This window comes from Uloborus diversus, chromosome 2 (assembly GCF_026930045.1).
Source record: "Uloborus diversus isolate 005 chromosome 2, Udiv.v.3.1, whole genome shotgun sequence".
Classification (NCBI taxonomy): domain Eukaryota; kingdom Metazoa; phylum Arthropoda; class Arachnida; order Araneae; family Uloboridae; genus Uloborus; species Uloborus diversus.
In genome coordinates this window covers 167407391-167434543 of record NC_072732.1, presented here as the reverse complement: position 1 = coordinate 167434543, position 27153 = coordinate 167407391, and the positions used below count along the sequence as shown (strand labels likewise).

The window sequence follows — 27153 nt, the reverse complement described above, 5'->3', positions numbered from 1 at the left end:
TAAATTAAGCGAGTTGGGAACATGCCTTTTTTTTTCTGGAAGCCATTGGAGTAAGAGTGTAGATTATTTTCGGTGAATCATTAATCAGACGGCCATCAATCGGTATATCATTAAAATTTAGCACACTTAAAACATCGTCTATTTTACTACAATTTTTAAAAAATTCACACATACATACACACGCATACACAAGTTTTCAAAAAATTACTTTACAAAAATTATAATGCATTTATTGTTTCTCATTTCCTTGTGCAAGGAGCGCTCACTAAATGCAATATAAAATTTTAAAAAATTAAGGTTTCTAAAGAGGGAATAAAAATCATAGTTTAACCAGATAGAATCAATACAAGGTAAGAAAATATAATAAAGCTAAAAATAAAAGAACGGCTTGTTTAAAGAATGGAAATGGCACAAACATTACGCTCTTTTAATCTCCCTTCGCGAAAAAAAAAAAAAATAGCACATGAAAGTAACCGCAATATGCTTACGTCAAGAGGAAACCTAAAGAGATAGTTCGTCAATTATAGCAACATTTTTTTGCTTTTATGTTCTATCTCGTCCCCCAAAACACATTTTTCCCAATATCCGACCCTTCCCCTTCCTTCAAATCCTTGATGATGTGCGTATGTGTGTGTATGCGGGGGCTGGGATTTTGATCTTTCGCGGTCTCCTCTTTCATAACCTCGAGTCCATTCATCATCCCCCCTTCCACCCCCATAACATCAACGTTCTCATCCGATCTTTGCCCGCATGGGGATGCAGATGCACTTTCGCACAAGACTAGGAGCGAGTTCGAAAACACAATACCTTTCGCAATTCCATGGCCTTTTTAGAATCATAAACATGAAAAGGTAACAAAAACAAAACACTCGCATCCTCTGTCTAAAATGTATCAGACAAAAAAATTGTGAAAGTATGTAAATATTTCTCTACAATTAAGTGGCAATCGAGAAATAAAAATTGAAGTTTCATTATTTTCAACAGCTAACTGATTCATTATTTTCAACAGCTGACTAACTGAGCAAAATGGTAATTAAGGTCGATTTTTGAGTGAAATTTTTTTCACGAGTACAATACTTCCTTTGTTGTAAAAGGAAATAAAAATTTACTTTTATCGTGAAGGAACTGGATTAAAGCGAATTATGTTGGCAGGTCCTTATTTTCAAAGTTTTCATGGGAGGAGGGGGACAAAAGGTATGAATTCAGTGCATTTTATAGCAAAAATGCATTAAAATGCAAGCAAAAATGCAGATTTATATTATGTTTTAAAAATGTAGAGTGTCAATTGCACCCCCCCCCCCGCTACTACTCAGATGACGGGCCTGCTTGTGGGTAAATGGAAATTGAGAAATGGGGGATGTCATGAAGATAATCTTGCAGTTTTCAACAGGAACATTAATAAACAATGACTAAACTAAAATGGAGTGGGTAATAACGTAATGCAACTTTGAAACCATGCTAATTTAAAACAAATTCAGCCTACTTTTAAACAAACTAAATTTTGATTTTTTTTTTTTTTTTTTGAGAAGAAAACCCAATGAATTAAATATTTGGTAAGAAGCAGTAATAAGAAATAAAACCAACATTTGGAATAACCAGTCTAAATATATAGAATACAGGTTTCTTGAACCTTTGGTGAAGCAAATAGTTTAGTCAAATGAGCAATTGAAGAAATAATCACAGGTTTAACGCTTATTGAAACAGTTGAGCTAACGTAATAATTGAAGTATTACCTCTTAATTTCTTACAATGGGAATGTTCGTTTATTGCTAATTCAATACTAATTGCAGGCTGATTATTTGTTTTATCTCTTTCGTCATGATTTGATTAAAAAAAACAAAAAAAAAAACGCTAAATTACCATTTGGTAATGACAAGTTGAGTACTAGATCTTATATTCTAAACGCAACGACGAACTGAATTTACAACCTTTTTTCAACGCTGTTTTTGAGAATTCTTCACTAAAACCAACATTAGAAGCAGTAAAATGATGAAACGACTCTGTTTGTTAGAAAAAGTTAAGGCACAAAATTTAAATATTTTCTTTTGAAGAAATAACGTTAGAAAGGAAATTTTTACTCAAAACAATTAAATTGCCAATCTGTCAATACTTTATTTTAATTGTATTTTATGAACTTTAGAAAATCCATATTAAGTACTTAGTCGACTGTTGGGTACGTCAACCAAACAGTGTGGAACCAGTGGTGAATCTGCCATGGCCGAATATTGGAAATGCATAAGAATTCAGTACCCAATGGTCGGCCACCCATCTAAAAATAATTGAGTCTAAAAAGGAGTTTATTTTTTAATTGGAATATTATGTTATACTATTTATTTAAACATAAGTAAAAGAAAATTTACAGCAGAAAGGAAAAAAAGGGTACTTCACATTTAAAGATGATGTGTCTTCTTAACAAAAAATAACCAGAATCGCGAACTAGGATGATGGGCACACCATTTAAAAAAAATGACTCATTACTACTTAATGAAAAGTAATTACAACTTCACTGTTATTGGATGATGATTGCGGACAAGTAATGGAATGTGAGAATGCATCATATCCGATCTTGAGTTATACATATTTTATTTATAAGCAGTTTTATGTCCTTTTGGCCGACTACTGGAGATTGGTCGAGTACTGGAGCACTTACCCTTTTTTACAATATCATTTCAATCTTTTTTTGTTTTCGAACACTTGCTTTAAGTTAAAACTAAATGCTATTAATATTTAAATGAAAAATCATCATATAAGCTTTGAGATACAATATGATTAAGGTGAAAAAACAACGTAAATTTTTCTCCAATATTTGTGCTTTATTTACGCTATTAATATTTGCTGAAGAATAAAACATATAGTACAGAATGTTCTGAGAAAAATACTCTTAAAAATTTTTTTCAATTAAAAGCATTCTTTACGTGAGATAAATTGCAATTTAACTTCACGATTTTTTTTAAAAATTTCGCGGAATCAGCAGCTGCGGGTCGTCATTAAACTTATGAATAATAGCTATTTCTGTCACAACACATTTTTTTCGACCTTGGATGCGAAATATGCATATGAAAGGGAAAGAAACTGAATTAATTATGAAATATGTAATTACTTATTGCACTTAGCTACTCATCTAATGACAAAAAAATTTTTGCTTCGTAGTGTCTTTAAAATATGAATATGATTTTCTGGAATTGAATAAGTAAAAAATGAGTCTTCAAAGCGTTTTTTTCCCCTTTCTACTCTTTTTTTTTGACTCACTTTAACCCCAAATATAATGCATTATTTAATTAGAAAATGGAAAACTGGAGTCTCTAACCATACTCTCATCTTTAGAAAATGAAGACGGTCAGAGCAAAATAACTTAATCTTGCGAAGTCACGATTCTATTTACTCAAAGATAAATGAAATCCGGCTGTTCCAATTAGCAACCTTAAAATAAATGCGAGGCACCCGTTCCCTAAAATCAAAAGGAATGAGCCAGACCGCAAATTACGTGTTTTGATCGTTTCATTGAAAATTTAGTTTATTTAATGAAGTTGGAAAAAGAAAGATTTCTAGTGTACATGAACAAAAATGTATTACTATTATGATTTTTTTTCTAAATCTTATTCAACTAAATAATTTTTAGACATAAACGTAAAAAACATGCTAACAAATGAAAAACTAAAACATTTATTTTGAACAATAACTTTGGATGGGCATAAAAGGATGTAATTTGATTTATACTATATTATTTGCTTTTGTTGTACGTTGGTTTTGTTTCTTTGAAAATTTTGCTTTGTGTTTATAACCTATCAAAAACATAATCCGGCAATTTCGATAAAACTTAAAATTGGATAAGTTCAATCCTTTATTTCGGCAAGAAAAAAGAATCCAGCATTTCGAAGTTCGCTTACTTAGTTTTTTTATTTTCAATAATCTTTCATCAACAAAATTGACACTGACTGTAACAAGATGCATTTTGTTAACATTCAATCATTTCTAATATTTTGTTTTAAAGTAAGTCGTTGAATATATATGTAATTTCTGGTTATATGCTCTAAAGCTAAAACAAAATGACAGATATATTCAGGGAAAAAAGTCAGTACAAAATACTAAAAAATTGTCTAATCTAAGGTACTACTTCCAAATCAATGAAAAAAATTAGCTTGAACCTAATATTCAGTAGCAGACGTGCATTTTAATAACGATTTTTGTTTAATTACTTCGTTTGTTACCAGTATAAATTTGTTTTCTCATGAGAAACCTGCATAAAAAACGCATGCCTTACAGAGTCACAAATACAAAATATTTCATTTATTAAAATTATTAAATTTTACGTAAAATCGGAAATTCACATGAAATTGCAGGAATTGAAAAAATTACTCAAATTATTACCAAGCTATGAATGGCTTTTACATTGCTGTTTGAATTGAGGTATGTTCTATTAAAATAAAGTTAAAAATTTCCAAAACATTCTAACTAAGCAAATTCTATGTGGTGTGAGAAAAATGATTGTGAAATGTCTGTACAGAAATTGATTGCGTCGTAAGTAAAACCATGCGCGTTAAAATATTCTCCGGCACATCATATATATATACTATATATATATATATATATATATATATATATATATATATATATATATATATATATATATATATATATATATATATATATATATATATATATATTCATCAAGAGAGATACAGTGTTAAAATATTATTATAAACTCCTTGAAAACCTCAGTTCAAAAAATGTTCAAATTTTTAATTTTTAAAATGGCTTTAATAGTGCCTGGAAAATCAAAGGTATCCTTCCATTGTGGTATCAACTAAATGTTTTTAAAAATTATTCTTGCGAAAGCCGTTAGTACTTTTTTGTTATCTTTTCTTTACTAATAATAAAGCTGAAAGCCTGGATCTCTGTGACGCGCATAACAAAGCGATTTTCGAAAATTCGATTTTGTTTTTTTTTATTCCAATTTTAAAAACATTTTATCGTGCAAATTATCATAAAATGAACGATCAAATTACCATAGCATGGACAGTCAAAGTACCATAATGTGGACAGCAAAGTACCATAACATGGTCGAGCAAATGAATATAGCAAAATGCTCGGTCGAGCAATTTGGCGAAAAATGTATCATCTATTATTTGTAAATATACAGATACAGGCGAACCAAATGATATTTTAATTTTCTACTACGGGCAAAGCCGTACGGGTACTGATAATAATATCCATAAAATTAAGTTTTTTAACCAAAATACTTTATCTTGGTTAACAAGAAATGCCTCTGCAGTTATCCTATTAGCTAAATAAAAAGGTAAGAGAAAAAAAGAACTTAAGGGACATATGTAGAACAGTGATAGAGAAAAAGAACAAAAAGGAAAATATGCATAATAGTTCTGACTAGATTTTAGCAGCAAGGTAGTATTTCACAAATCATTAGCAAAATGATATAAAGAAAACCACGAAATCTGGTGATCTCACTTCAGCCGGAGTAGCGATACTAAGTTTTGAACATCGTAAACTGAAGGAATCTTCCTTAAACAATACCACCAAATCTGATCGTCGCCATAAATTAATCCAACCACCCAACTACTCGAAATGAACCGTCAAAATAGGGAGGGGTAGTCGCATATCAAACAAGCTTTATTTATGACGCTTCTCTTAAGTATAACTTCATCATTTTTGATAATAACACGCACCATCTCCAATAACACGAACATAGACTTTAATATGAGTCACTCTCTGCATGTGAAGTATTAAGCGTCATAAATCGAGCCGACGTCTGAGCAATAAAAATATTTGACTGGTTCACGTGGTGCACTTTTCACCATCCTCTCCCGGGCCCCCATCTTCTATCTGGTACTGGAAGATAAGTCATCCAGCTGTCATATTGGATTACTGGGCGCTACTTGGGGGTAAGGGTTCGGATTAGGTCCCAAGCTTCAATTAGGTGACGTGATAACAAGTGGCCAAGGGGTCTGCATTGGAAGGGAGGGTTTTTGGAGGAAAACCAAAGTTCTTAATGACATTTTCAGTAGTTACTGGTCTCATTTTCTGATAAGAGAATCAGATCAAGGACTGGTGTGTGACATCAATCCATTTTTGATCAGATAAAGTTTACCAGACGTCGGGTGTACTGAAGTGATACATTTCCGATTAGAGATTCTGTGGATGACTTGTTGGGAATGTATGAAAGGTGCAAGAAAAGTGAAGGGCGTGCCTCGAAGAAATTCTTTGGGAAGACATCCAGACAAAAATTAGTAGTTACGTTAAAAATGTTATTTTCTTATCCATGATTGTGACGTTTGAATACGTCAAGGGAGTTTGAATTTGATGTTGAGGCAAATGTGTAAGCTGCAAAATCAAATACTTACTAAACAATATTATTTACCTTACTATTTTTTTAACTGCTGCTACCAGTAATATTACAACTTCCAATTACACCTTTTGGGGGAAATATTAGGCGACTAACAAGGGTTTAAAATTATATGTCAGTATAGTGTGTTTTCTCACATTATAAGAGTGATTTAAGGGTGTTTTTATGTATCACAGCGTAAAATGTGTATTTATTTTTCAATAGCAATGAAAAATATAAAATATGTATTTTTTTTTATATCGACAACATGCCATTCCTCTGAAAGGGCGATGTATTGAACAAAGGATGCCTCCAACAAAGGATTTGTTTCATTAATAATTCAAAACTTAATTAGTCATAAATTTATTAAATCCCTAATAAGTTGTAAACTTTTATTTCAGATATTGGCATCTGACCCAGTTTTGTAATGGGAATAAGGTAGGAAATAATTTATAATTATTTCCTATCAGAGGCAAATTCATAGTCGAACTACAAGTTGTTTAAGGTATTATAGTCCAGTGAATAGATACATTTTACCTCGCAAAAAATGGGGTCAAAGATTTTATTTTTTTAATTTGCACATATTGGTGCCGACATGGAAAAACCAAGTTATCCAACATGAAAGACCCCGGGAGAACTTTTGGGGGCCGAAAAAACCACAAAAATTTATGACTTTTTTGTTTTTTCCAAAATATCTCCGAAATGGTTCAACTTAGAAAAAAGTTTTAAATATAAAGTTTAAAGAACATAAAATTTCCTACAACTTTTGTATCTACAACTTTTTTGTAGCACAAATAACAAGCTTGCTATAGCTCTTTGAAAATAGGCAGTTTTCCTCCATTCCGAAAAAAAAAAAGCTTTCACACTGAAAGCAACACGTCATAATTATTAGAACTTCAATAGAAACTTTAGTTTCAGAAAGTTTATCGACAGTTAGAGTAGTTTGAGTTTCTTGCTCACCCCCCCCCCGCTGGACACAGTAGCAATTCTGGCTGACAGATTAGTTCCCACACTCCAAAAACAAACGATGTATTATGAAACTGAAATATATATATACGCATTCATTTAAAGCACATACGACGATGCAATAATAATTTTTAAAAAACCTTCCCCACTGCTCACGAACTAACTTTTCTGATCTGCAGAGGTAGTCTTCATCAGACTCCAAAAATAGATTATATATTGTTGTTTTAACTGGATTACACAATATATACATTCATTTGAGGGATATAATTCGTACATTCTAGTCTAATTATTGCAAACAAAGATGCGATTTTTAAATATTAATGTGAAGGAATGAATATTAGGCAGCTAATAAGCAAACAATCAACACAGTCATGCATCCTATGCTCTGATACAATAATAATAATAAACTCTCCCCCACCGCTCACGAACTAATATTTCTAGTTTGACAGAGGTAGTCTTCAGTCCGACTCCAATAACATATTATTTATATTGCAGTTTGTAATTGAATTACAAAATCTTCTCATTCATTTAAAGCACATAATTCGTACCATCTATTCTATTACAAGCGAAAATGCAATATTCGAATATAAATGTGAATGAATAAATATTAGGGTGATAATAAGCAAACAATAGACATAAAAATGAACAAATAAAGGTACAATAGTAATACGTAATAACCACTTTGAAAAAATTCTGCAGAAACTGACTTTTTGAGGCATGAAAAACCCAAAAGAATTACCTTACAAAATGAAAATCCAACTGTAGAAGATTAATACATACATCTAAATTACAGAGAGATTCATTCGACCTTAAAGCAAATAGAGAAATAACAACAAAATACGCTGTTTATCTTCTTCGAAGCCGTTTTGAAGGTCCAGGTTCTCCCAGTTCAGAATCTGTAGGGGGTAGAAAGAAGCTGTGGTCCTTTAATTGTTCATCTCCTTGTTGCGGTAATTCCAAAAGCTCTTGGAACAAATTATCTTCTTCAGCAGTCTCATCCAAAGATGAAATTTCTGCAACATTTTCACAATTTGTGCCACTGCACTGTTTGCACATGCTGGAGCATTTTAAACCTGCCTTGTGACAAGAACAGGCTCCAGTACAATTTTTCTTGCAGGTACAAGGTACCATCTTCAAAAGATTCTGAGTAACTGAATCTCTTTTCGTGTCAACATGCATTAGACCTTGCGTCCTGCGTTCCCAACCCCATTTCTCTGGATCAATTATGTTGCCCAACCAACTTTGAATTTGGTGGTAGAACCGATATGAGTGATAACGTCCAGCATGCCCCCCCCCCCCCCCCGCACGTTGGACGTAGCCCTGCAATATTTATCTTAGCCCTGTATACTAGTTATATAAAAAAGATTAAATTGCAAAGTATCCAAAGATAGGTTCAAATACTTTACGTCAGCTGTGTATAATATTTGCAAAATGTTTTCTCCAGCTGCAGCTAAGGAAGGCATCATGATGACAGATTGGGTCCATAAATACTTCAATAGCTTCCTTAATTTTAGGAGGGGTTTTTTTTTTTTTTTTTTTTTTGACTTTTTTGTACAACTTAATTTTGCCTTGGCCAAAGATTGCCGAAGTCGTATCACATCCACTAGACGCATGGATGAAAAGAATATTGCTGGGGTTAAACTTAAAAGATTTAGTGGGGGAAAAAAACAAATCACAAGCATTCCCTCTTCCAGGTTTTAAAAAGAACAAGTTGCTGAAAGGCTGTCCTAAAGCTGTCATCAGTCCCTCTCGCTCACTATAACAACCTTTTCAATTTCTTTTGCCTTTGAAAGAGCAGTAAGTGAGTGAGTCGGTATCATCTTGAGTCTGCCTGACTTCAATACCACACTCTTCGAAATATGTCTCAAGAAGTAGAATAAGACAATTCTTTTTGTTATAATTTGCTAGAAATCTTTCTTTAGAAATTTAGTTAACATGTTAGGTTCAACCATTACTTCAAGGGAAGAGATTGATTGCTCATTGATATAGCGTTTGTGACAGGCAGTGTGAATTGCCACTTCTTTTAAGAACTTCAAAAAACGCTGATGTTCTTTATTTTGCCGTTTTGCGCTGCATCTTTGAAGATTTTCTGTTCCCTTCTCCTTCACAATCTTTATTTCGCATTCATGCAAACTGATTTCAAAAAAAAAAAATAATGATAATAATAAAAAAAAACACCTTGGACAGGCGTAATCATTTCTAGGAAAAAATTGTAATTCAGAACACACAAATTGATAAAACATACTCTCGCGCAAACCCTGAAGTGACCAACATGAGTAGCTATTGAGTCGATTCATCTCATTTGGAAAAAAAAGGGGGGGGGATGGAATGGGGGTGTTCTGTTTAAACTAAAGGGAACGGAGGCATTTACCCTCAGCTGTGAAAGACAAATGATTTCCAAGGTCAGACTGCCGGCTTTTCTCCTTTTCTTCTCCGTTATCCGATGCGCTTTCACGCACTTCGCTGAAGGGGTTCAGAAAAAGTGTGACTTTCAAGAAGCTGTAACTCGCTTGCTTTTCATGCTACAAAAATGTTGTAATGACAAAAGTTGAAGGAAATTTAATCCTCTTTAACATTTGCATTGGAAGTTTTTTTGTAATTTTAACCATTTTCGAGATATTTTGAAAATACCACAAAAAGTCACAAATTTGTGGGGGTTTTCGGCCCCCAAAAGTTCTCCCGAGGTCTTTCGTGTTGGATAACTTGGTTTTTTCATATTGGCACTAGTATACACAAATTTAAAAAATAAAATCTTTGACCCCATTTTTTGTAAGGCAAGCCCGTTTTTTTGTACCTATTGACTGGACTATTAAGTGTTTTTTGTGTCTAAATCACTTGTACACACAAACATCCTTAAGTAATTTTCGAGACTGAAAATTCAAAAGCAACGTTTATCATCAGCTAATATTACTCTTTTTTTGCTTTAATTTAATATTATTAGTAGTTTAATGCTATATGCTATGATTTATAATTAAGTAGTTCAATAATATATGTCAAACTCAAAGAGCAATGAAGTGTTGTTATCATTTCCATGAAACTGTATAAATTATCGTGTATCACTGGCATTATAAAGATAGTTAAATAATAAGCACAAAACGCTCCGAATGACCTTAATGACAGAAATATTGAATTAAAATACTAAGCAAAAAGGCCACTGATAAACAAGTTTTCCCCAGAAACAAACTGATACTGAAGTATGCAGTCAATGACTGATACATGATAAAAGATAACTTATCTTTGCCTCACTGTTTATTTACTTACTGTTTAAGTATTTCTTTACCGCGTTGAGTAGCACAGAAGGAATTGCTATATTATTTTACTTAGTTTAAGGCGTCACTTTCTTCAATTTAGTTGTTTTCTTTTTCTTAATTATTATTCAGTCTGAAGTTTATGTGTTTATATTTCGTTCATTTTTATGAGCTTACAACTAAAAAAATTAATAATCATATGCAAGTTTATAACTGAAAAGAATGCGATAAATGTTTTTTTCTTACATCCAAAATTATTCATGGAAGGATTTTTTTTTAAACTTTTGTCTTAAAATTATTGAATTACTCCTTCCAAGTTATTAACTTCCAATAGGTTATAAGTTCTCGCAGTATATCAAAAGAGCGTCTTGAATAAGTTGCATAAAAAAGAAAAGAAAAACTAAAATCATTTTGAGAATGTTTTGAAGTCAATAAAACAGTGGAAATAGTTGTACTTATCCTGAAATTAATACATTTTGCACAAAATTATTAACACTTAAAACAGTAACTGAATATTGAAGCAATTTAAAAGTGACGGTTTCACAGTTTAAAGACGAAATGATAAAAAGAATTAAAATAATAGAATTTAAAAAAAAAAATATGGATGCTTGAAAATTGACTTCATTCACGTAGACATTTTTTTCCCTGTAAGCAAAATTTCATCATTTTTAATAAGTGTTATGTTTTATAAGCTAAAATTTTAAACGATTTTTTTAACAATGTTTTTAACGTGAAGACTTAAAAAAAAAAAAAAACTATGAAAGAAAACGTTTGTTCTTCTAAAATTTATCGTGGGTGAGCAATTTTACCTACCTTACTAAAATTCAACCAGGGACATTATGTACTGCACAAATCAATGGTCCAAAATAGGTCGGCAGATTTAAATACAGATCCAGTTATTAAGAAAATTAAATGAATAAACTAAACACTGCCAGCCCCTAAATGAAGTTTTAGCGCAGACATCTGTTCCTTTTCTTACTTAAATCATAACAATTTAAGACTACCAAGTTTCCGTTCATGGGCGTTAAACCGTCATACAGTGAATAAGATTGAAATCCGCTTTTACGTACAAAAAAGTTTCAGCAAACAACCGCCAACGGCAATATGTTAATACGTTGCAGAACTTTCACCTTCGCTAAGTAAATGTATAATATATTCAGCAGTAGCTCATTTCGCTACCTTTGCTTTATCAAATGATGGTAAGTATCTTTTTTTAAAAACTTTGACTTTTATTTTACTTACAATGCGATGCAGAAAAATAAAACTAAGAAAGGTTGCTCTCAGCAAAGCTCGTGCATACAAAATATATTTTTTTTAACTTTCAGGGGAGTAAATATTTATTCTTAGTAGGTAACAATAGATTTTTTCAATTCGCGCGACAATTTAAAAAAAAAATCGAGATTTTATTAATGACGATACAAGGAGTATTTAAAAATTAATTCAGAAATAAATTGCAACTTTGGCGCACACAGATTAGATCGATCAATTGTTAGATACATAATTGAGATGAAAAAGGAGTTACGTTTTATCTACTGCAGGGTAGAGTGCCCCCCCCCCCTTTTTTTAAACGAATTATAACTGAAGAGCCAACAGTCATTACAGATTGATGAAGTTCTCTAACAAATATCCTCACAAGTTTTTGAGCATCAGTCGAGCTTCGGTCTAGCATGCAGAAAGAAAATTCTGTTTTCTACCAAGTTGAGAAAATTTTGTGTTGAGCGTTTTGAAGCTTATTATGAATAAATAATACTTAGAAAAGAACGAACAAATATGTAAAAAATAGCAGAATTTCATCCTTTTTGAGGATAGTATTTGTATGAACTGAAATAATATTACATTTTTTGTTGCACGTTAAAAATAAATCTAATCTTGGCGACGGGGCAAGTTTACATGTTGACGTCTGAGTACCTTTATACGCACGTTCTTACTGTGTCTTACTTCAAAACAATCTGACTAAATTAGGACGGTAGCCTTAAAACAATGAAGTTGTTTCCTTCAGTCAAAAATACTACTTTTAGTCACTGAAATCGATAGAATGAGCAAAAAATAAACAAACAAATAAAAAAATAACATAGACCCAGAAAATATTTCCATTTTCTCAACAGTTGTTTTTTAATTAATTTCTTTTTAACTGTCCGATTTTTCAAACAAGGCGTGGTCTTGATGACGTCACAAATGATGCATTTTGCATCATTTCTACCACGTTTCCAAGTTATGATAACCAACAAGGGAATCAAATATTGCTCTCTACACTTGCTATCAACCATATCATTGCCAGTCCACGTAAGTTAAGATGTGAATTAAATATTTTGCTCTGAGAATGGCAAAACTGAATGGCAGTTCATCATTTGTGATGTAATCGGGCAGAAACGTAAATAATGAAAGCGCACCGATTAAAGTATTTTTTTTAAATAATCAACTTAAACAAATTATTTAAAAAACGGTCAAATCCCATGTTTTTAAGCATGCTCTTTCAGAAAAAAATACTTTTAAAATTTTAGAAATGAACCCATTAAAGTATTACGCATCAGAACGTAGTTTTTTTTTACAAGAAGATCTATTTGTGATAAGAGAGGATGATAGTAATTGATGAAAGAAAAAAAAAACAATTTGCACACTTATGCGAAGAAACTTTTGGTTGGTTTGGGAAACAGCAAAAAAATGTATTCGATCACAAAAACATCAAAGAAAATTTCCGTAAGTTTCTTATTTTCATTGGTAAGCGATGACGCCATTTCTACATAAGCAGAAGTTTCGGGCAATTGAATTTCACTGACATGGAACATTTCTCCCTCCGTTACGAAAATATTTCTAGTGCTGTGGTTTATCGAATACTATCATAATTCTGAATAAAAATCAATAAATAACTGTTTTGTAAAGATATATATTTTCTGACTTACGGCGAAGGGTATGTGCCAATAAACAGATAACGATTCTATGTATTTCCTTCAAAGAAAAAAAACCTAAGACATAAAAAATGGCTGCACAAAGGAGGATGCATGTATCCCCATGAACAAAGATCTTTGAATGCGTTTTTAAACCAGAAAAAGTTCATTTCGACATTAATTGATTTATTCTTGAGGTGCGATCATAACTGAAACATATTTGTTGAAATCCTTATAAAACGTTAGGACAACCATCGATAACTGTTTCCTGCGTGTTTAATAAGATTACTTTTTGCTATGTAGGTTCAATGCATTACGTGTTACAATTGCAGAAATTGCAGTTATAATGACTGTAAAAACAACTGTATGTCAATTTTTAGTCTTTGCAGTAAGAGTAAACATGCCACCATTTTTGGTCATTTGTCGGGAGTAATTTCGCAACCGGAAAATTTTCGTTGATGTAAAGAAGACTTACTTTTGAAAATAGACTTGCTCTTATTAATTTCAGGACTGTGCTGTTATCATTTTTTTGGAAGTGAAAATTGTGTACTAAATGCAGATGATAGCAAACTTTAATTTTCAGTGATTTTAATTAAGTTTTACTAAAGTTGTATCCACCTTTGTGCATGGAAAGTAAAAATTAGAAATAACAACGCACAGTTGCACAAAAAATGCAAATTAGTGCATACACGTGTTTCGGGGTTACAAGGAATTCCCTTATCAATGCAACATATATGAACTTATGGATTTTCACGTCGGGGGATCCTTGTAACTTTGAAACACGTGTATGTAGTAATCTGCAACTTTTGTGCAATTTTATGTTGTGATTTCTTTTATTTTAAGTTCCACTAGTTTTAAAATGCGTTAAGTGAAGTTTAAATTTATGATGATTTTGTAAAACGTTTGTTCCTGCTTTTGGAGAGGGGGAGGGAGGGGAAGCTGTTTTAAAAATGTTAAAAAAAAGTATTTAACTTTTTGGAAATTAAAGAAAAACAGCAATTCAAGGAAAAGACTACGAAACGAAATAACTTTCTCAATGTCAACGCATAACGGCTGAGTTTATTAAGTGTTTTCTCATTCAAATTGAAATCAAAAAGATAAATTGCCGCAATCATTTAACTATTTCTATTCAAAGCAATAAATGAATAAAACGGACATTAAACTGTTATTAATCACTACTTGTAATTTACAACAAGATTACGTGTGACACATGAATATGCTGCATGAATTCGAAATCCATTTGTTACGGGAGCAACAACTCTTGGTTTTCGCTCAGCATTCTACCTAAATAGCGGATCTGGTTTTCGGACATGGAAATACGATCTTCTAAGAACTCATAAGACTTATAGCTGAGTTTAAAAAGTGCATTGGAAGCATTACTTTACACCAGCGGGGAAATTAAATGAGTGAAAACTCTACAACAGAGTGGTGGTTGTGAGTCGTGTAACAAGTATGACACGCATTTAACGAACAAAAAGTGCAATTGCTGGATTCTGATTTTATTTAACTAGAAATAAATTTAGATTAATCTAAATATAATGATTACGCATTTTCTCAGTAACTTTCAGGAAAAACGAAACAGAAATGTGCCATGTGTCATCAGGGATAATATTTTAAAAAGATTGCCATGTCTTTATGAAGTAAAATGACTTTACACTTTTAACACTCGCTACCACAAGTGCTGTTGCTTTGTTTTCGCTTAGTCCAAATATTTACTCAAACTAATGATACAGTTAAGAAAGATTTCAAAAGTTGTAGCGAACTTCGGAACTTTGAATGAATAATTTTAAAGCAACTTTGAAGGAGGAAAAATGCTTCTTGATCTTTTTCAAAGGAAAATAATTCATTTTGGTCGAGTGAAAAGTACGAAAATAGTACAGGCCATATAGTGTATTCTGCAAAAAAAAAAAAAAAAACTCTTTTTGGTGATAAGATAGAAGATGGGTGGTAAAGAAAAAATCTGCACTGTTTTATATTTTTATCTTTTAAAATGGTTCACATTTTGAATTCAAAAAAATTAAAGTACATTCAAATTAATATTCTTCTGGAGGAAATGTAACTCAAGTTATATTTCCTCCTATCTTCTACTATGCATACTTTTATTTACGATGCAAAGTGTAAAAATGCGTTAGTGTTAAATTCCACAAAAAAGTCAACCATTTTTCCCTCACGTGACGGTTGATATATTTCATTGAAAAATAATAATTTTAAAGGATAATGGCGAAATTTTGCGCTTCAGAAATCACACATAAGTTTGTAATTTGTTAAGCAGAAATGCGTTCATTAAGTATTATTTTTAATGAAATATATGGGGCTTCACAAAATGACCGTTTTCCGTAGAATGGCCTTTGATTAAGTTCTTGAGGAGTATTTCTGCTATTAGATGCATGAAATACGCTTTTATGATTTAGGGAATAGTTCGGTTCCAAAAAGGAAAAATATTTTTGTTCAAATATCGGGACAAAAACACTTTATTCTCGTGTGTTTCTTAAATTTGAAATTACTTTTCTTCAATTTAAAATACTTTAAAAATAGCATTAGTCTCTACGGAAGGAGAAATAGAAAGTCTTGATCAAATAGTAGGAATTGTTTTGGAAAACTTGATACGAAATAGTGTATGACGTGCAACATGTCTAATAAAGATTTTTTGATTTTCCTGCGTCAAAAATATTTTCAAACGATTAAAAAAAAATTGCGAAACATTTACGGAGACACTTAATCATTTCTTAAGAGAAACAGACTTTACTTTCAAAAGCCATTTTTAAACATTAAAAAGATATTTTTACTGCAACTTTTGAAGCATAAACTAAAAGAACGAGATATTGATCTGATGTTTGAAGTTCGATATGGGTATTAAAAAATAGGCTGTAATTGCTCTAAACAAACAAATAAACAACAAGAATTCTATAAACACAAGGGCAAAGCTTCTGTCTATAAGCAAGAAAAAACACTTCTAGTTTAGTTAATGATTTTATTTTTTCCCTCCCAATTCCAGCACAACCATATTCAGAGTCCTATAAAAAGTGCCTGATCGTAGTATCCAAGAAAAATTTTCAAGCGCCACAACTTCGAAGTTATTTCCTAGAGATTTTACACATAGACACACACACGAAGTCAAGAAGCTATTTCTGACGGAAGAAAATCCAAAAAAGAGATAATCCAAAAAAATTGCGACAAAGTTGCTCTTGGAATATCAAGCAGGATAGTGAAGAAGTAGCAAGGGGACAAATGCTAGAGATCTTACATAATAAAAACAAGATACCAAAGCTGTAATTAAGAGTATCATCATGGGCATGATATTGGTAATACTGATTTAAAAGCTAATGTCAACACCAGTAAATTATATCCTAGTTTTTTCTTTCAGTTCGGATTTATTCTCAGCTCTTACTATAATATATGTTCCAGATCATCATGTTGAGATAATATTGAAGGAACAGAAAATCTAACCGAAGTGTCGCTAAGTTGTTTTGGCATAACAAGAAGTGCTGCAGAACAGCCCAGGAAAAAAGTAATGCTCTATCACTATTTATTCAAAGAGAGATGATACAAACGTTTCAACTTGTTTCTTGGAATTTGAATGTCTGACTGCGGTTTTGGATCGGAAGGAATTATTTAACTTCCAGTTACATTTTAACTAAATTACGTTTTTATTTTGGTGAATTTATTTCTGTTATTATGCATTATCACTTTAATTTTCTATAAATACATTACTAATAAGATGATAAAAGAAAGACAATAATTCTGCCGCAAATATTGTAAACGGAATGTCTCGAAATAGTGGAAGAAGAAAAAAGATCAACTTTCGGCACTTCAAGTGGATTTTGTTGCAATTAATGGATATCATATTGAGTAGCTCAAATATTTGAGAAAATTTGCATAAAAAATAAATTTACAAGAGTACGAAACGTTGGTACTCAAACTGAACTAACTCAAGAAGTTAAATAATACACAACTGAAAATTTAAAATATTCTTTAAAAATTCCCCCATAAAAATTTTCAAGAATTATTTTATTAAAAGGTGCTAGAAAAGCAGAATATTGCATCTAATAAAATCGAATTTTTCCATTTATATTCCTTATTTTTGCGTAAATTATGAAGTTGGTGATGTGTATTAAACATCTCACGCTTGTGCTAGAGACACAATATTCTAACTTAATCGCCAAAAGCTATATTCTAACTTCGAGCGCTTCCGTTAAATTATCAAATCTCTTTTTGAAAAAAGTCATAGATTGACATTTAAATGTACTCGTATGAGCAGGACAGTAGAATTTTCTTCAGCAGTTAGCGACGCAGACTAAAAATCCAAAGGTAGTTCGGAATCGCTCGGAAATATACTTGAAAATAAAATGCTAACCTTAAATACTACAAGAATATGCTACCTGTGGATTAATTATATCCTAAAAAAATCGGTACAAATCTTCGTTCACTGAAGATTTTTTTTCTTTAAAAATTTGAGGTTTTTTTTCCCCCCAACTGAGAAATAATACTTTCTCAAGAATCTGCGACGCACGTCACAGCGTCGCGCTGTTGCTACCAGGTATATATGTATTTATAAAAAATATATAACATGTTATATTAAACAATCTTAATTCCATTCTAATTGCTCTCCTGCACGTGTTACAGTACATATGTTACTGTAAAAGTTAGAACTCTGGTAGATGTCGACATTAGCCGATGTCTGCATTGCATTCGCATACTAAATCTGTGAATCACCGGTAAAAGTAGACATTCTCCATTTCTATCTTTCATGACATTATATACTGTACTATCTTTCTTATATATTGACGAAAGATCTATCGTAAAAATTTGATTGAAGTTCGCCATTTCTAGCTTTGTACTTATAAATAATATTTTTAAAGATGAACAAGATAAGAATTAAAATTGAGAAAAGTGCAATGGTCATGTTCTCTTCTTTCTGCCCACCATAGAATTTTCTTTTTGCATTTGGACTTTTCATGCTTTACTAGCCTCCTTCAACGACCAACTATTTCACATTAGATGTCGTTGATTTTAAATGCCTGTTTCCTGCAGTTAAAATGCATTCACGTTTTGCTTCATATAATCACAATAAAAGCTCTCATCTTAGCAGCAATCATTAAAGGGCAACCAAACATTCATTGAAGTACAATTACATTATATTATTCAACATAAAACAGCTTTTTGCCAAACTTGTATACTTTTCGTTGCATTATTATTCTATTTTTTCTTTTTAAAATCTAGGAGCTGCGCGGATTGCTGATTGTTATGCTTCGTGCGTATGCCTCATGGTATGTTTTGTATTTTTAGTTCGTGGTATGCTTTGGAACATAGCATTTTATGGATGAGCTCTTTGACTCTATGCAAGTTTTAAGCTTTTCGTTAGCGCGTTATGTAATGAATGGAAGAAACTAAAGATTCGTATCTAACAATTTGGTTACACTGTAAAAAATCTCGGAAAACTCTCTGAATATATAAAAAAGTTTTCCGTAATACACAGATTCGTACGCCCTCCGCAGTTTTCTGCTATAATCAGAAACGTTTCCGGTTTAGCAAGAAAGTAAGAGTCGACGCATGCGCAGATTACACGGCAATTTTATAGTCCAGCAGAAAATCTAAACTGAAACTTTCGAAAGCACGCAATGAAAACAAGTGCTGACTCATGTATGCGAAGTAACACTCATCAAGGGAATTAGTAGAAGTTTTGTTCCTCACATGAATTCACTGAAGATAATTTTAAAGTCTTATATTTTCTTGCTTATGTATCGTCATGAGATTGAATTTGAAGCTATGTCACTTATTTTTAAGTACGAAGTGCAAATTCTCGACGCATGCTCGCGGAAGGAATACAAACTGAAATTAAAAACCAAATAACTGCCTAGAGGACGCCATGTAAATTCATTGCGTCGCATAACTTGTGTAGGTAATTTACTTTTTTCTTGGATACTTTTCTTCTTTCTACCAAATGGGTAATTTTTGTTGGCAGAATTTTATTCTGTCATAAAAATCACCTTTTTGGTGACCAAAGCCTGCAAAAGACCACCACCGACGAATAGGTAAGTCGCTTTGCAACTCTATTACTTTAAAGAGATTTAGTTCATATGTTCATATAAAAAAATTTAAATAAGTGTTATTGTGTACTTTGTTTTTATGTGTCAATCTCAGTTAATATTTGGCTGAACATTTATGTATCAAGCATTATGAATTAAATGTTATAATATGCAAATTGTCAGGTTTGATAGTTCGTCTTTAAGGTTGCATGTTTTCATTCTCTTGTAAACAGTGTAGCTAGATTGTATGAAGTAAAAAAAAAAAAACTATCTCTTGTAATTAGGAACATAGTGCTTCAGTATTATCTAAATGACGATATCTCTTTAAATATTTGCATTAGCGAAACGCTTTAAATTAGTTAAATGTGTATTAATTTATTTAACAAATAAATACATGTATGTATTTAAAAGTGTCTTCATTTTTTTCGTTTTACGAGCCTCAATTTTACCAAAAGCAAAAAAAAAAAAAAAAAAAAAAGACTTAATAAAATAATTTTGTATTTTTACACCATATTAAAGTATTTGACTTATAATTCATATGATACTTTAATTTATAATGTATATGATACTTTGATTTATAATGTATATGATGTTGCTTTTTCGAGGGGGGGGGGGTGCTTCATAGCATTTTATGGGTGCACCATCACTCTTATGGGGGGTGGGGGGGGGGGTATTCTCGTATATATGAAATGGAATAATCATGTAATAGAGTTCAATGTTTTAATAAATAAAATATATAATGCATTTTGCGCACACTGTAAAAATAAAATCAGTAACCTATTTTGAATAAGTATTTATATTTGTGATGAGCTGGAAAGGGCAAGAACAGAAGAATCAACCCGAATGGTTCCAGCAGGGGGACTTGGTGTCATATTTAAATTCATCAATTTCTCTGTTGGTACTTTTCGGTACACTTTGTTCGTCAGAGAAATTGATTTGAGGTGAACAAATTCCGGAACGCGAAGGGTAGGTAAGTCCTGTCAAATTTTATCCGAAGATAAAAGCTATCAAGTTTGATACAAGATATGTTTTTAAGTTCTGCATTAAAAATACAATATGTTGATAGTTTTGTCTTGAAAATATTGAGAGAAAAACTGAAGTTTAAGATTGTTTAACAAACAATCCCCACTTTTCAGAAGGTACCCCCCACTCCAATTCCCCGACGATTTTGTGATTAGGAGTGAAACTAGTAGATTATTTCATAATTTTTCAAAAATTTATAACTGTGCATATGTTATGCTGTTAACCATGCTATTTGTCATTAGAAATTCCAAAAAAAAAAAAAAAAAATCCACGAATGATTCTAAAATTGCTTGTATTATTGCTCTTAGATATGAAAGAATTGAAACTGATATGGTATGCAATACTATAATAAAGAATTATATTTTAGAAAAAATCACGGAAAAAGGATTCCGAAATTCTCGGAAACGTTTTTGAAAATTGTTTGAAGAATTCCGAAATACTCGGAAACGTTTTCGAAACTTTCATGAACCACAGCTGCACAGAATACTCAGAAACATTTCTGGAAATTACGGAAAGAGGATTCCGAAATACTCAGAAACGTTTCTGAAAATTACGGAAAGAGGATTCCGAAATACTCAGACACGTTTCTGGACATTACAGAAAGAGGATTCCGAAATACTCAGACACGTTTCCGGACATTACAGAAAGGGAATTCCGAAATACTCAGAAAACGTTTTCGAAAATTTCATGAACCGCAGCTGCACGATATACTCAGAAACGTTTCCGAATTTTTTTTACAGTGTAGGACATGCACCTTCTCTCCTCGTTTCGTGAAGCAACGTCTGGCAAACTGAAAAAGAATCCACGCAAAAACAATTTTCTAGTTATTTACCATTTTGATGCCCCCAATAAATTGACAAAGCTCCTCCCCCCTTTTTTTTTAACCATTCATAGCTTTTCTCGTGCTCTTTCTGTTCTTGTACTTGACTCATTCCAGTGCTGTAGTTGGGGAAAAATTGATAGGGAAACTAATGTCAAGGTGGGAAGGGGGGGGGGGGGGGCGCTAGCGCACCAAAATAAAAATGCGGTTGGAAACCAATTTACTTAACATTTAAATATTTGATATTGAAAATCAAATATTTCGTTGGAAAAGTCCCCTTCCCCTCCGCAAGTACAGCAGCGGTTCATTAAAAATAAGACAGGGAGTATTTTTACGACAAGAAAAACTTAAAATCTAGCAGCACAGTGTTCTTATAACTAGTACCGCACAGTCGGAGTTCTGAGTTGGACTGACTTTGGTGTGGACGAGTCGGAGGCTTAAAAGTTCCAAAAGTCGGGACCGATTATTTCCCCTCCTATTTCGATCTCTGCCTATAACATGTTCTGAACCATACGTCTATTCCGTAATCTCATTGCCTAGCTTTTTACTTAATTTTACATACAAAAAGTAATTTTGCATTTTCTTCACATTCGATGTTTAATTGGCAATTTCCCGAAAACCTACTTTCAGTTTTTTCTTCTTTTATATATTTACTTTCTCTGTTTGTTAATGACTTGGATTTTTATTTGTGACGGGAAAGCTTATTTGTTACACATACTTCAGAAAACCTTTGATTCAATAAAATAATATGTTGTAATGAGCGACATTCGAAATAGAAATAGCAAACGTGAAAGAAAATAACGCTGGGAAATGGAGAAGTCAACGCTAATGTAGTGTGACGTTAGGTGCCTGTTAAAGCGTGTTAGAAAGTTCAAACAATTATATTGATAAATACTATGTCAAGCAGTGTTTAGATTTTTTCCGTAAAGACAAAATGTTTTCTGACTTAATGGCTGTTTTTAAGCTTATTTTTGAAAAACTTGTAATACCGGCAAGTACAACTTATCAATAAGAACACATGTAAGGGCATTTTACTGATTGCCAAATTATCTGTATCATTAAGCAGTGGCGTCACTACGGGGAGAGGGAGAGGGGGGTGACACCCAAAGTGGAATTGCAAGTTTCTAAAAAATATGATGCGAAAATGCATTTTTAAGAGTACAAATTTGAAACATTTTCGGGAGGAACCTCCCCCCCCCTTCCGGGGACCCTCTTTCTTCTATCCCACATGACGGAGTGAATGCTATGCTCAGGATAGGTTCATACTTTTAGTACTCAGACTGAAAACTGTAGGAATTTCATGCTTGCCCAGATTTTTTTTTTTTTTTTTTTTGCGATTGTATGTGTGGGGGGGGGGATGCGAGTCAACTCACAATTTACTAACCCGGGTGTCACCCATGCTAGGTACGCCACCCACTGTATTAATATAAAATGCGCAAAACTAAAATCGTACTTGGTGAGAGTGATTTGTAAATACAATGTGAGATATTTTCTATTGACTAAAATTGAATTATTAATGCTTCCCAAAAGCATCAGTAAAGAAAGTTTTAGTTTGAAATGCGCAGAATGTCAAGTGTACCAGTTTGTTTTCTTGTTTTCATATGTTACTGTTTTATTTGCACTAAAACGTATCCCACTGCTTTTCGTTATGACATATTTCTCACTTTACATATCCATAAATATTTTTTTATCTTAAATATTCAAGTCTCATGCCTTGATTCACACATCACCCGGATGCACTTGATATTTTGCTAATGTTCAATCTAAGATCTTGAAAATATGAAATGTTCCTAAACGCAACAATTGCTATTCCTTTATTAATCCCAAATTGATATATTTGCAGATGTTTTTCATATTTGTTTTCCTATGAAAATATCCTTAACTGTTGCCATAAAACAACTTTATCTGTAGATTTTACTGCAACTTAAAACAACCATCAAATTTATAGGCAAATTTGTCGAAGATATAATCCTTCTTTTTATAAATCAGTTCCTAAACTTCAATTTGAGAAGAAAAATAGCACACAATATGTAGGTAAAATTGCCATGAATATAAACCTTCTTTAAACTCAATTAGTACTCAAATTTCAGTTTCAGAAGAAAATATCTCATTTGTGCAGTGCAAGGTGAAACAATGGACTTGACTTTTTGGAAGGAGGAAATCTTTAACCGAATCAAGTCCTAATTTTGCACATTTTTATGCATTTTTGTCATCTATTGTACTTTAACTTCATTGCACAAGCTAGCTTTTTGGTTTTCGCTAGAAATAAAATTCATAAAAAAACATCGAATTCCAAAATTTCCCTATTTTTAATAGTTAATCCAAAACGCGTTCCTTCAAATATCTAAAACTCTTTTCTGCAGATACTGCCTTTTACCAGGGGTGCCCACCTAGGGGGTAGGAGGGCATGGCGCAGTCTGCGCCATTGAAAATTTTAGGGGTTATTTTGAGGGGTATTTTTATCATTTTGGGGGGGGGGGGGTGCTTTTGCTCTTGGGTAGGGGGTCTCCACGATAATGAGGGGGTGTGCTTTTGCCCTTAGGGGGGGGGGGTGCTTTTACCTTCCCAAGATAGTACAGATAAGAGACATTCGGTGTCATATCTAACACATTATGCATCATAATGAACATTAGGTACTAAACTCATAATGTGACACATTTCTTGGGAGGTCAAAGTGACCTCTGATATTCTCTCGTCGGGGTTCCTTTGCATACTGTATGTACGATAAGTCTGGGTTCAACCAAACGTAGGTAATACTGCTACATAATCATTCGATTTATTGTTAATAATTTCGCATATCCACGAGCAAAAAATTCGCTTTTGCCGATGTAATCGGATTTTCTATTTTGAGCCTGAAACCAAATAAGTTTTTTCTTCCGGAAAAATGAATTCCGGCTCATGGCAACGGCACAGACTGCGCATGGATTTTTTTTTTAAAGGGGTTAATTTTGCCAGCGTTTTTGATACATTGGGGGCCGAGGGGTGGGGGTATAGTTCTTTTGACGTGGAAGGGGGTGCTCCGTAGCATTTGAGGGAGTGAGCTATTGCTTTGGGGGGAGAGGGAGGGATGTGCATCTTTGCCTAAAGAACGTATTTCCTTCCATAAATCTTAAAATATAAATGCACTTCTAGCGCGTTCCTTCAAACGCGGGGGTATGCGAATCACTTTAATCACAATTTAATAAATGTTCATTAAAACCAAAAAATTAAAATTACGTCAAGTATTCTTTAAAAATTAAACGTATTTTACGCCATACATATATTTTTCGTACAATATTTGTGAACAAAATTATAATATTTAAGTAAAAGAATTATTGTATACTGATAAAATTCAATAAATGAAGTAAATCAATTAAGCAACTAAATATTGTTTTAATGCACTAACTGAAAAGTTACAACTGCAAGACAAAAGGAGTCAAATTCGATGTTTAAATAGAGAGACCTTATTAAAAGTTTAACGATTTTTTTGCCAAATCAGTGTCTGAGGAGGAATGGGACTTCCATTCTACATTTTCCAAGTACCAATCCAAGTACCATTCTACATTTTCCAAGTAGCAATATCATCATTTAGATGAGCATGATCAAATTCAATTTTTTACTGCTTGTATTACACAACAAATATTAGAATACAAGCAATTTTTATCAACTATTACAATTATACTGTAAAATATTATATATATTTCGAAAATGAACAAACTTTTTGGGACGACCTGCGGTAATTCCTGGTCGTTATATTTCTGGGGCAAATAATAATCACCTAGTTTGTATAAAAGAAAATATTTTATAGAAAGTTTGTATTAAAGAAAATATTGCCTGGAATTTTAAAACTTTACTTTAGTATGACTACGTTTACTTAATTGTAATGCGCTGTTTAGATTATGAAATTAAGCATTTTTTTAACCTGCTTGCAAGGTTTCGATTACTGTTTCAAGTCTACTGTAAATATTCAAACTATTTACAGGGAAGAGCAGCAAACACTGTCCTTTACAGAAGGGGTATTATTAATCACCAGGGGAATTGTTGACAACATTTATTTCTTGTTGTAAATATGATCAGGAAAAGACAATAAACACATAATGTTTGTTCTTTTAAAAAGTTATTAATATTTATCAACTGCAATCATTATAAAAGTACTAAGAATACAATAAAATATGGAAACAAGAAAAAAAAAGCATAATGAAGAGATTTAATAATATTTAGAGATTTTAAAGTGTTGAGTTTTTATCTTTCAAAATAATGTTTACTGCAAAACTAGCTCTTGCGGGTTTATTATTTCATCTAATGTATTACTTATAAATAGTTATTGCATAACGATTTAAAAATGCACTATCACAAAAAAAAAAAAAAAAACCTACGTGATCATTAATTTTCCGAGAAATGGTCAAAAAATTCCCCGATCCGTTCATGATAACCGAAAAGTTAAAATATTTCAAATTTTATTTAAATTTCCGAGGAAAATAAAGTTGCATAGCATTTGTCTCATAAGTGAAGAATTTTAAAGCTTTCCTATAACTTTTTCCAAACTTTAAAATTCTACCTTGAACAGGTTTTTTACCAAACGGATGTTTGTATTTTTTGATCAAGTATTACCCCAGGTCCACTTGACTATTACTCGTTTGATTTAAAATTTTCAATATTGCAAAATTAGAGCTTCTCCTTGTAGAATATGGGAAGAAAGTATAAATTATCCTTCCGGGTAAATTCTTTACTGTACGTCAAAAGATTTTAGAGATGAGGAATGTAATACATAATTTATAATCTATGAAAAAATACAGTTTAAGCATATCAGCACTATTTGCTTGATATTCTAACTGCTTAAGTTTGAAAACTGCCTTAGAAAGTGAAATTTATCAGCAAAAAAAAAAAAAAAAAAATGGAAAAAAAGAAATGTAACTCTTGTGACACAGTACAAATCGTGAAGGAATGATACAAAATTCAAAAATAATTCAAAGATCACAACATAATGTGAAATATAATCAACAAAACAAGAAAATAATTTGCATTAATTTCTGAAATATAAACGTATATCTCAATAATTCATTTCAAAATTGTACAATTAGACACTCGTTTTATCAAGTTAAAAAAAAAAAAATCCCACTACACATTGAATTTTTACGGAAAACTTCAGATGACGTAAATATTAATACTTAAGTTAAAAATCTTTGCTTTAGACAACATGAAAATAGACAGAGAGAGAGAGAGATAAATAAATTTGATGGAATTTGTGAATTCAAATCTTACCTGTAACAATCTTTACAAGTTTAAATAATCCAAAGAATAATTATCACAATATTAAAATATCCTCAGTCACATTTCTCCGACATATTTTGACGCGATAATCATTTCATCATTCCTGATAATGAGTTTCCAATGGGAAATCATTCACAACAACCGCAAATGCCAAAAAAGATTCCGCCGGTTGGAGAAAAGGAAAACTCACGTTCCGCCGCGTTTCCGAAACCAACCACCAGCGTAGACGTTCCAAGAACGACTGAGACTGATTGAATTCGGCGCTGTTCTGTTACGTTGGCATCGCGTTCGAGAGATGCTGGGTTGGTCGATTGCACCAACTGCGGGGGAGATAGGGCGCACAGACAACAATCGTTTGCGTGGGAATCGTTCGCTTCTGGTATGTGCCGCATTGGAGAATCGAATGAAAGATCGGATTTTGCGAGATTTTTACAGAAAGGGAGAAAAAAAAATATTTTGCTTTTCCTTTTATACAATCGGGGAATGTTTTAGAAAGCTAAATTAGGGAGAAATGGGACGAAGATGCGGAGAATATGTAATTCCGCCGGAGAAGTTTTTCTCTCTCTCTCCCAGAGGCAAAGGTTAACCTTTCACATGT

General features: G+C 32.3%; 1 long non-coding RNA gene across 1 annotated transcript in view; it reads right to left on the bottom strand.

Annotated features, from left to right (window-relative positions):
• LOC129216134 (uncharacterized) overlaps window positions 1–26739 on the bottom strand; it is a 136064-nt gene extending 109325 nt beyond the window's left edge. Inside the window, exon 1 of the long non-coding RNA XR_008580172.1 lies at window positions 26547–26739. This is a non-coding gene — a long non-coding RNA (uncharacterized LOC129216134). The remainder of the gene's footprint in view (window positions 1–26546) is intronic.
• Window positions 26740–27153: the final 414 nt, after the last annotated feature.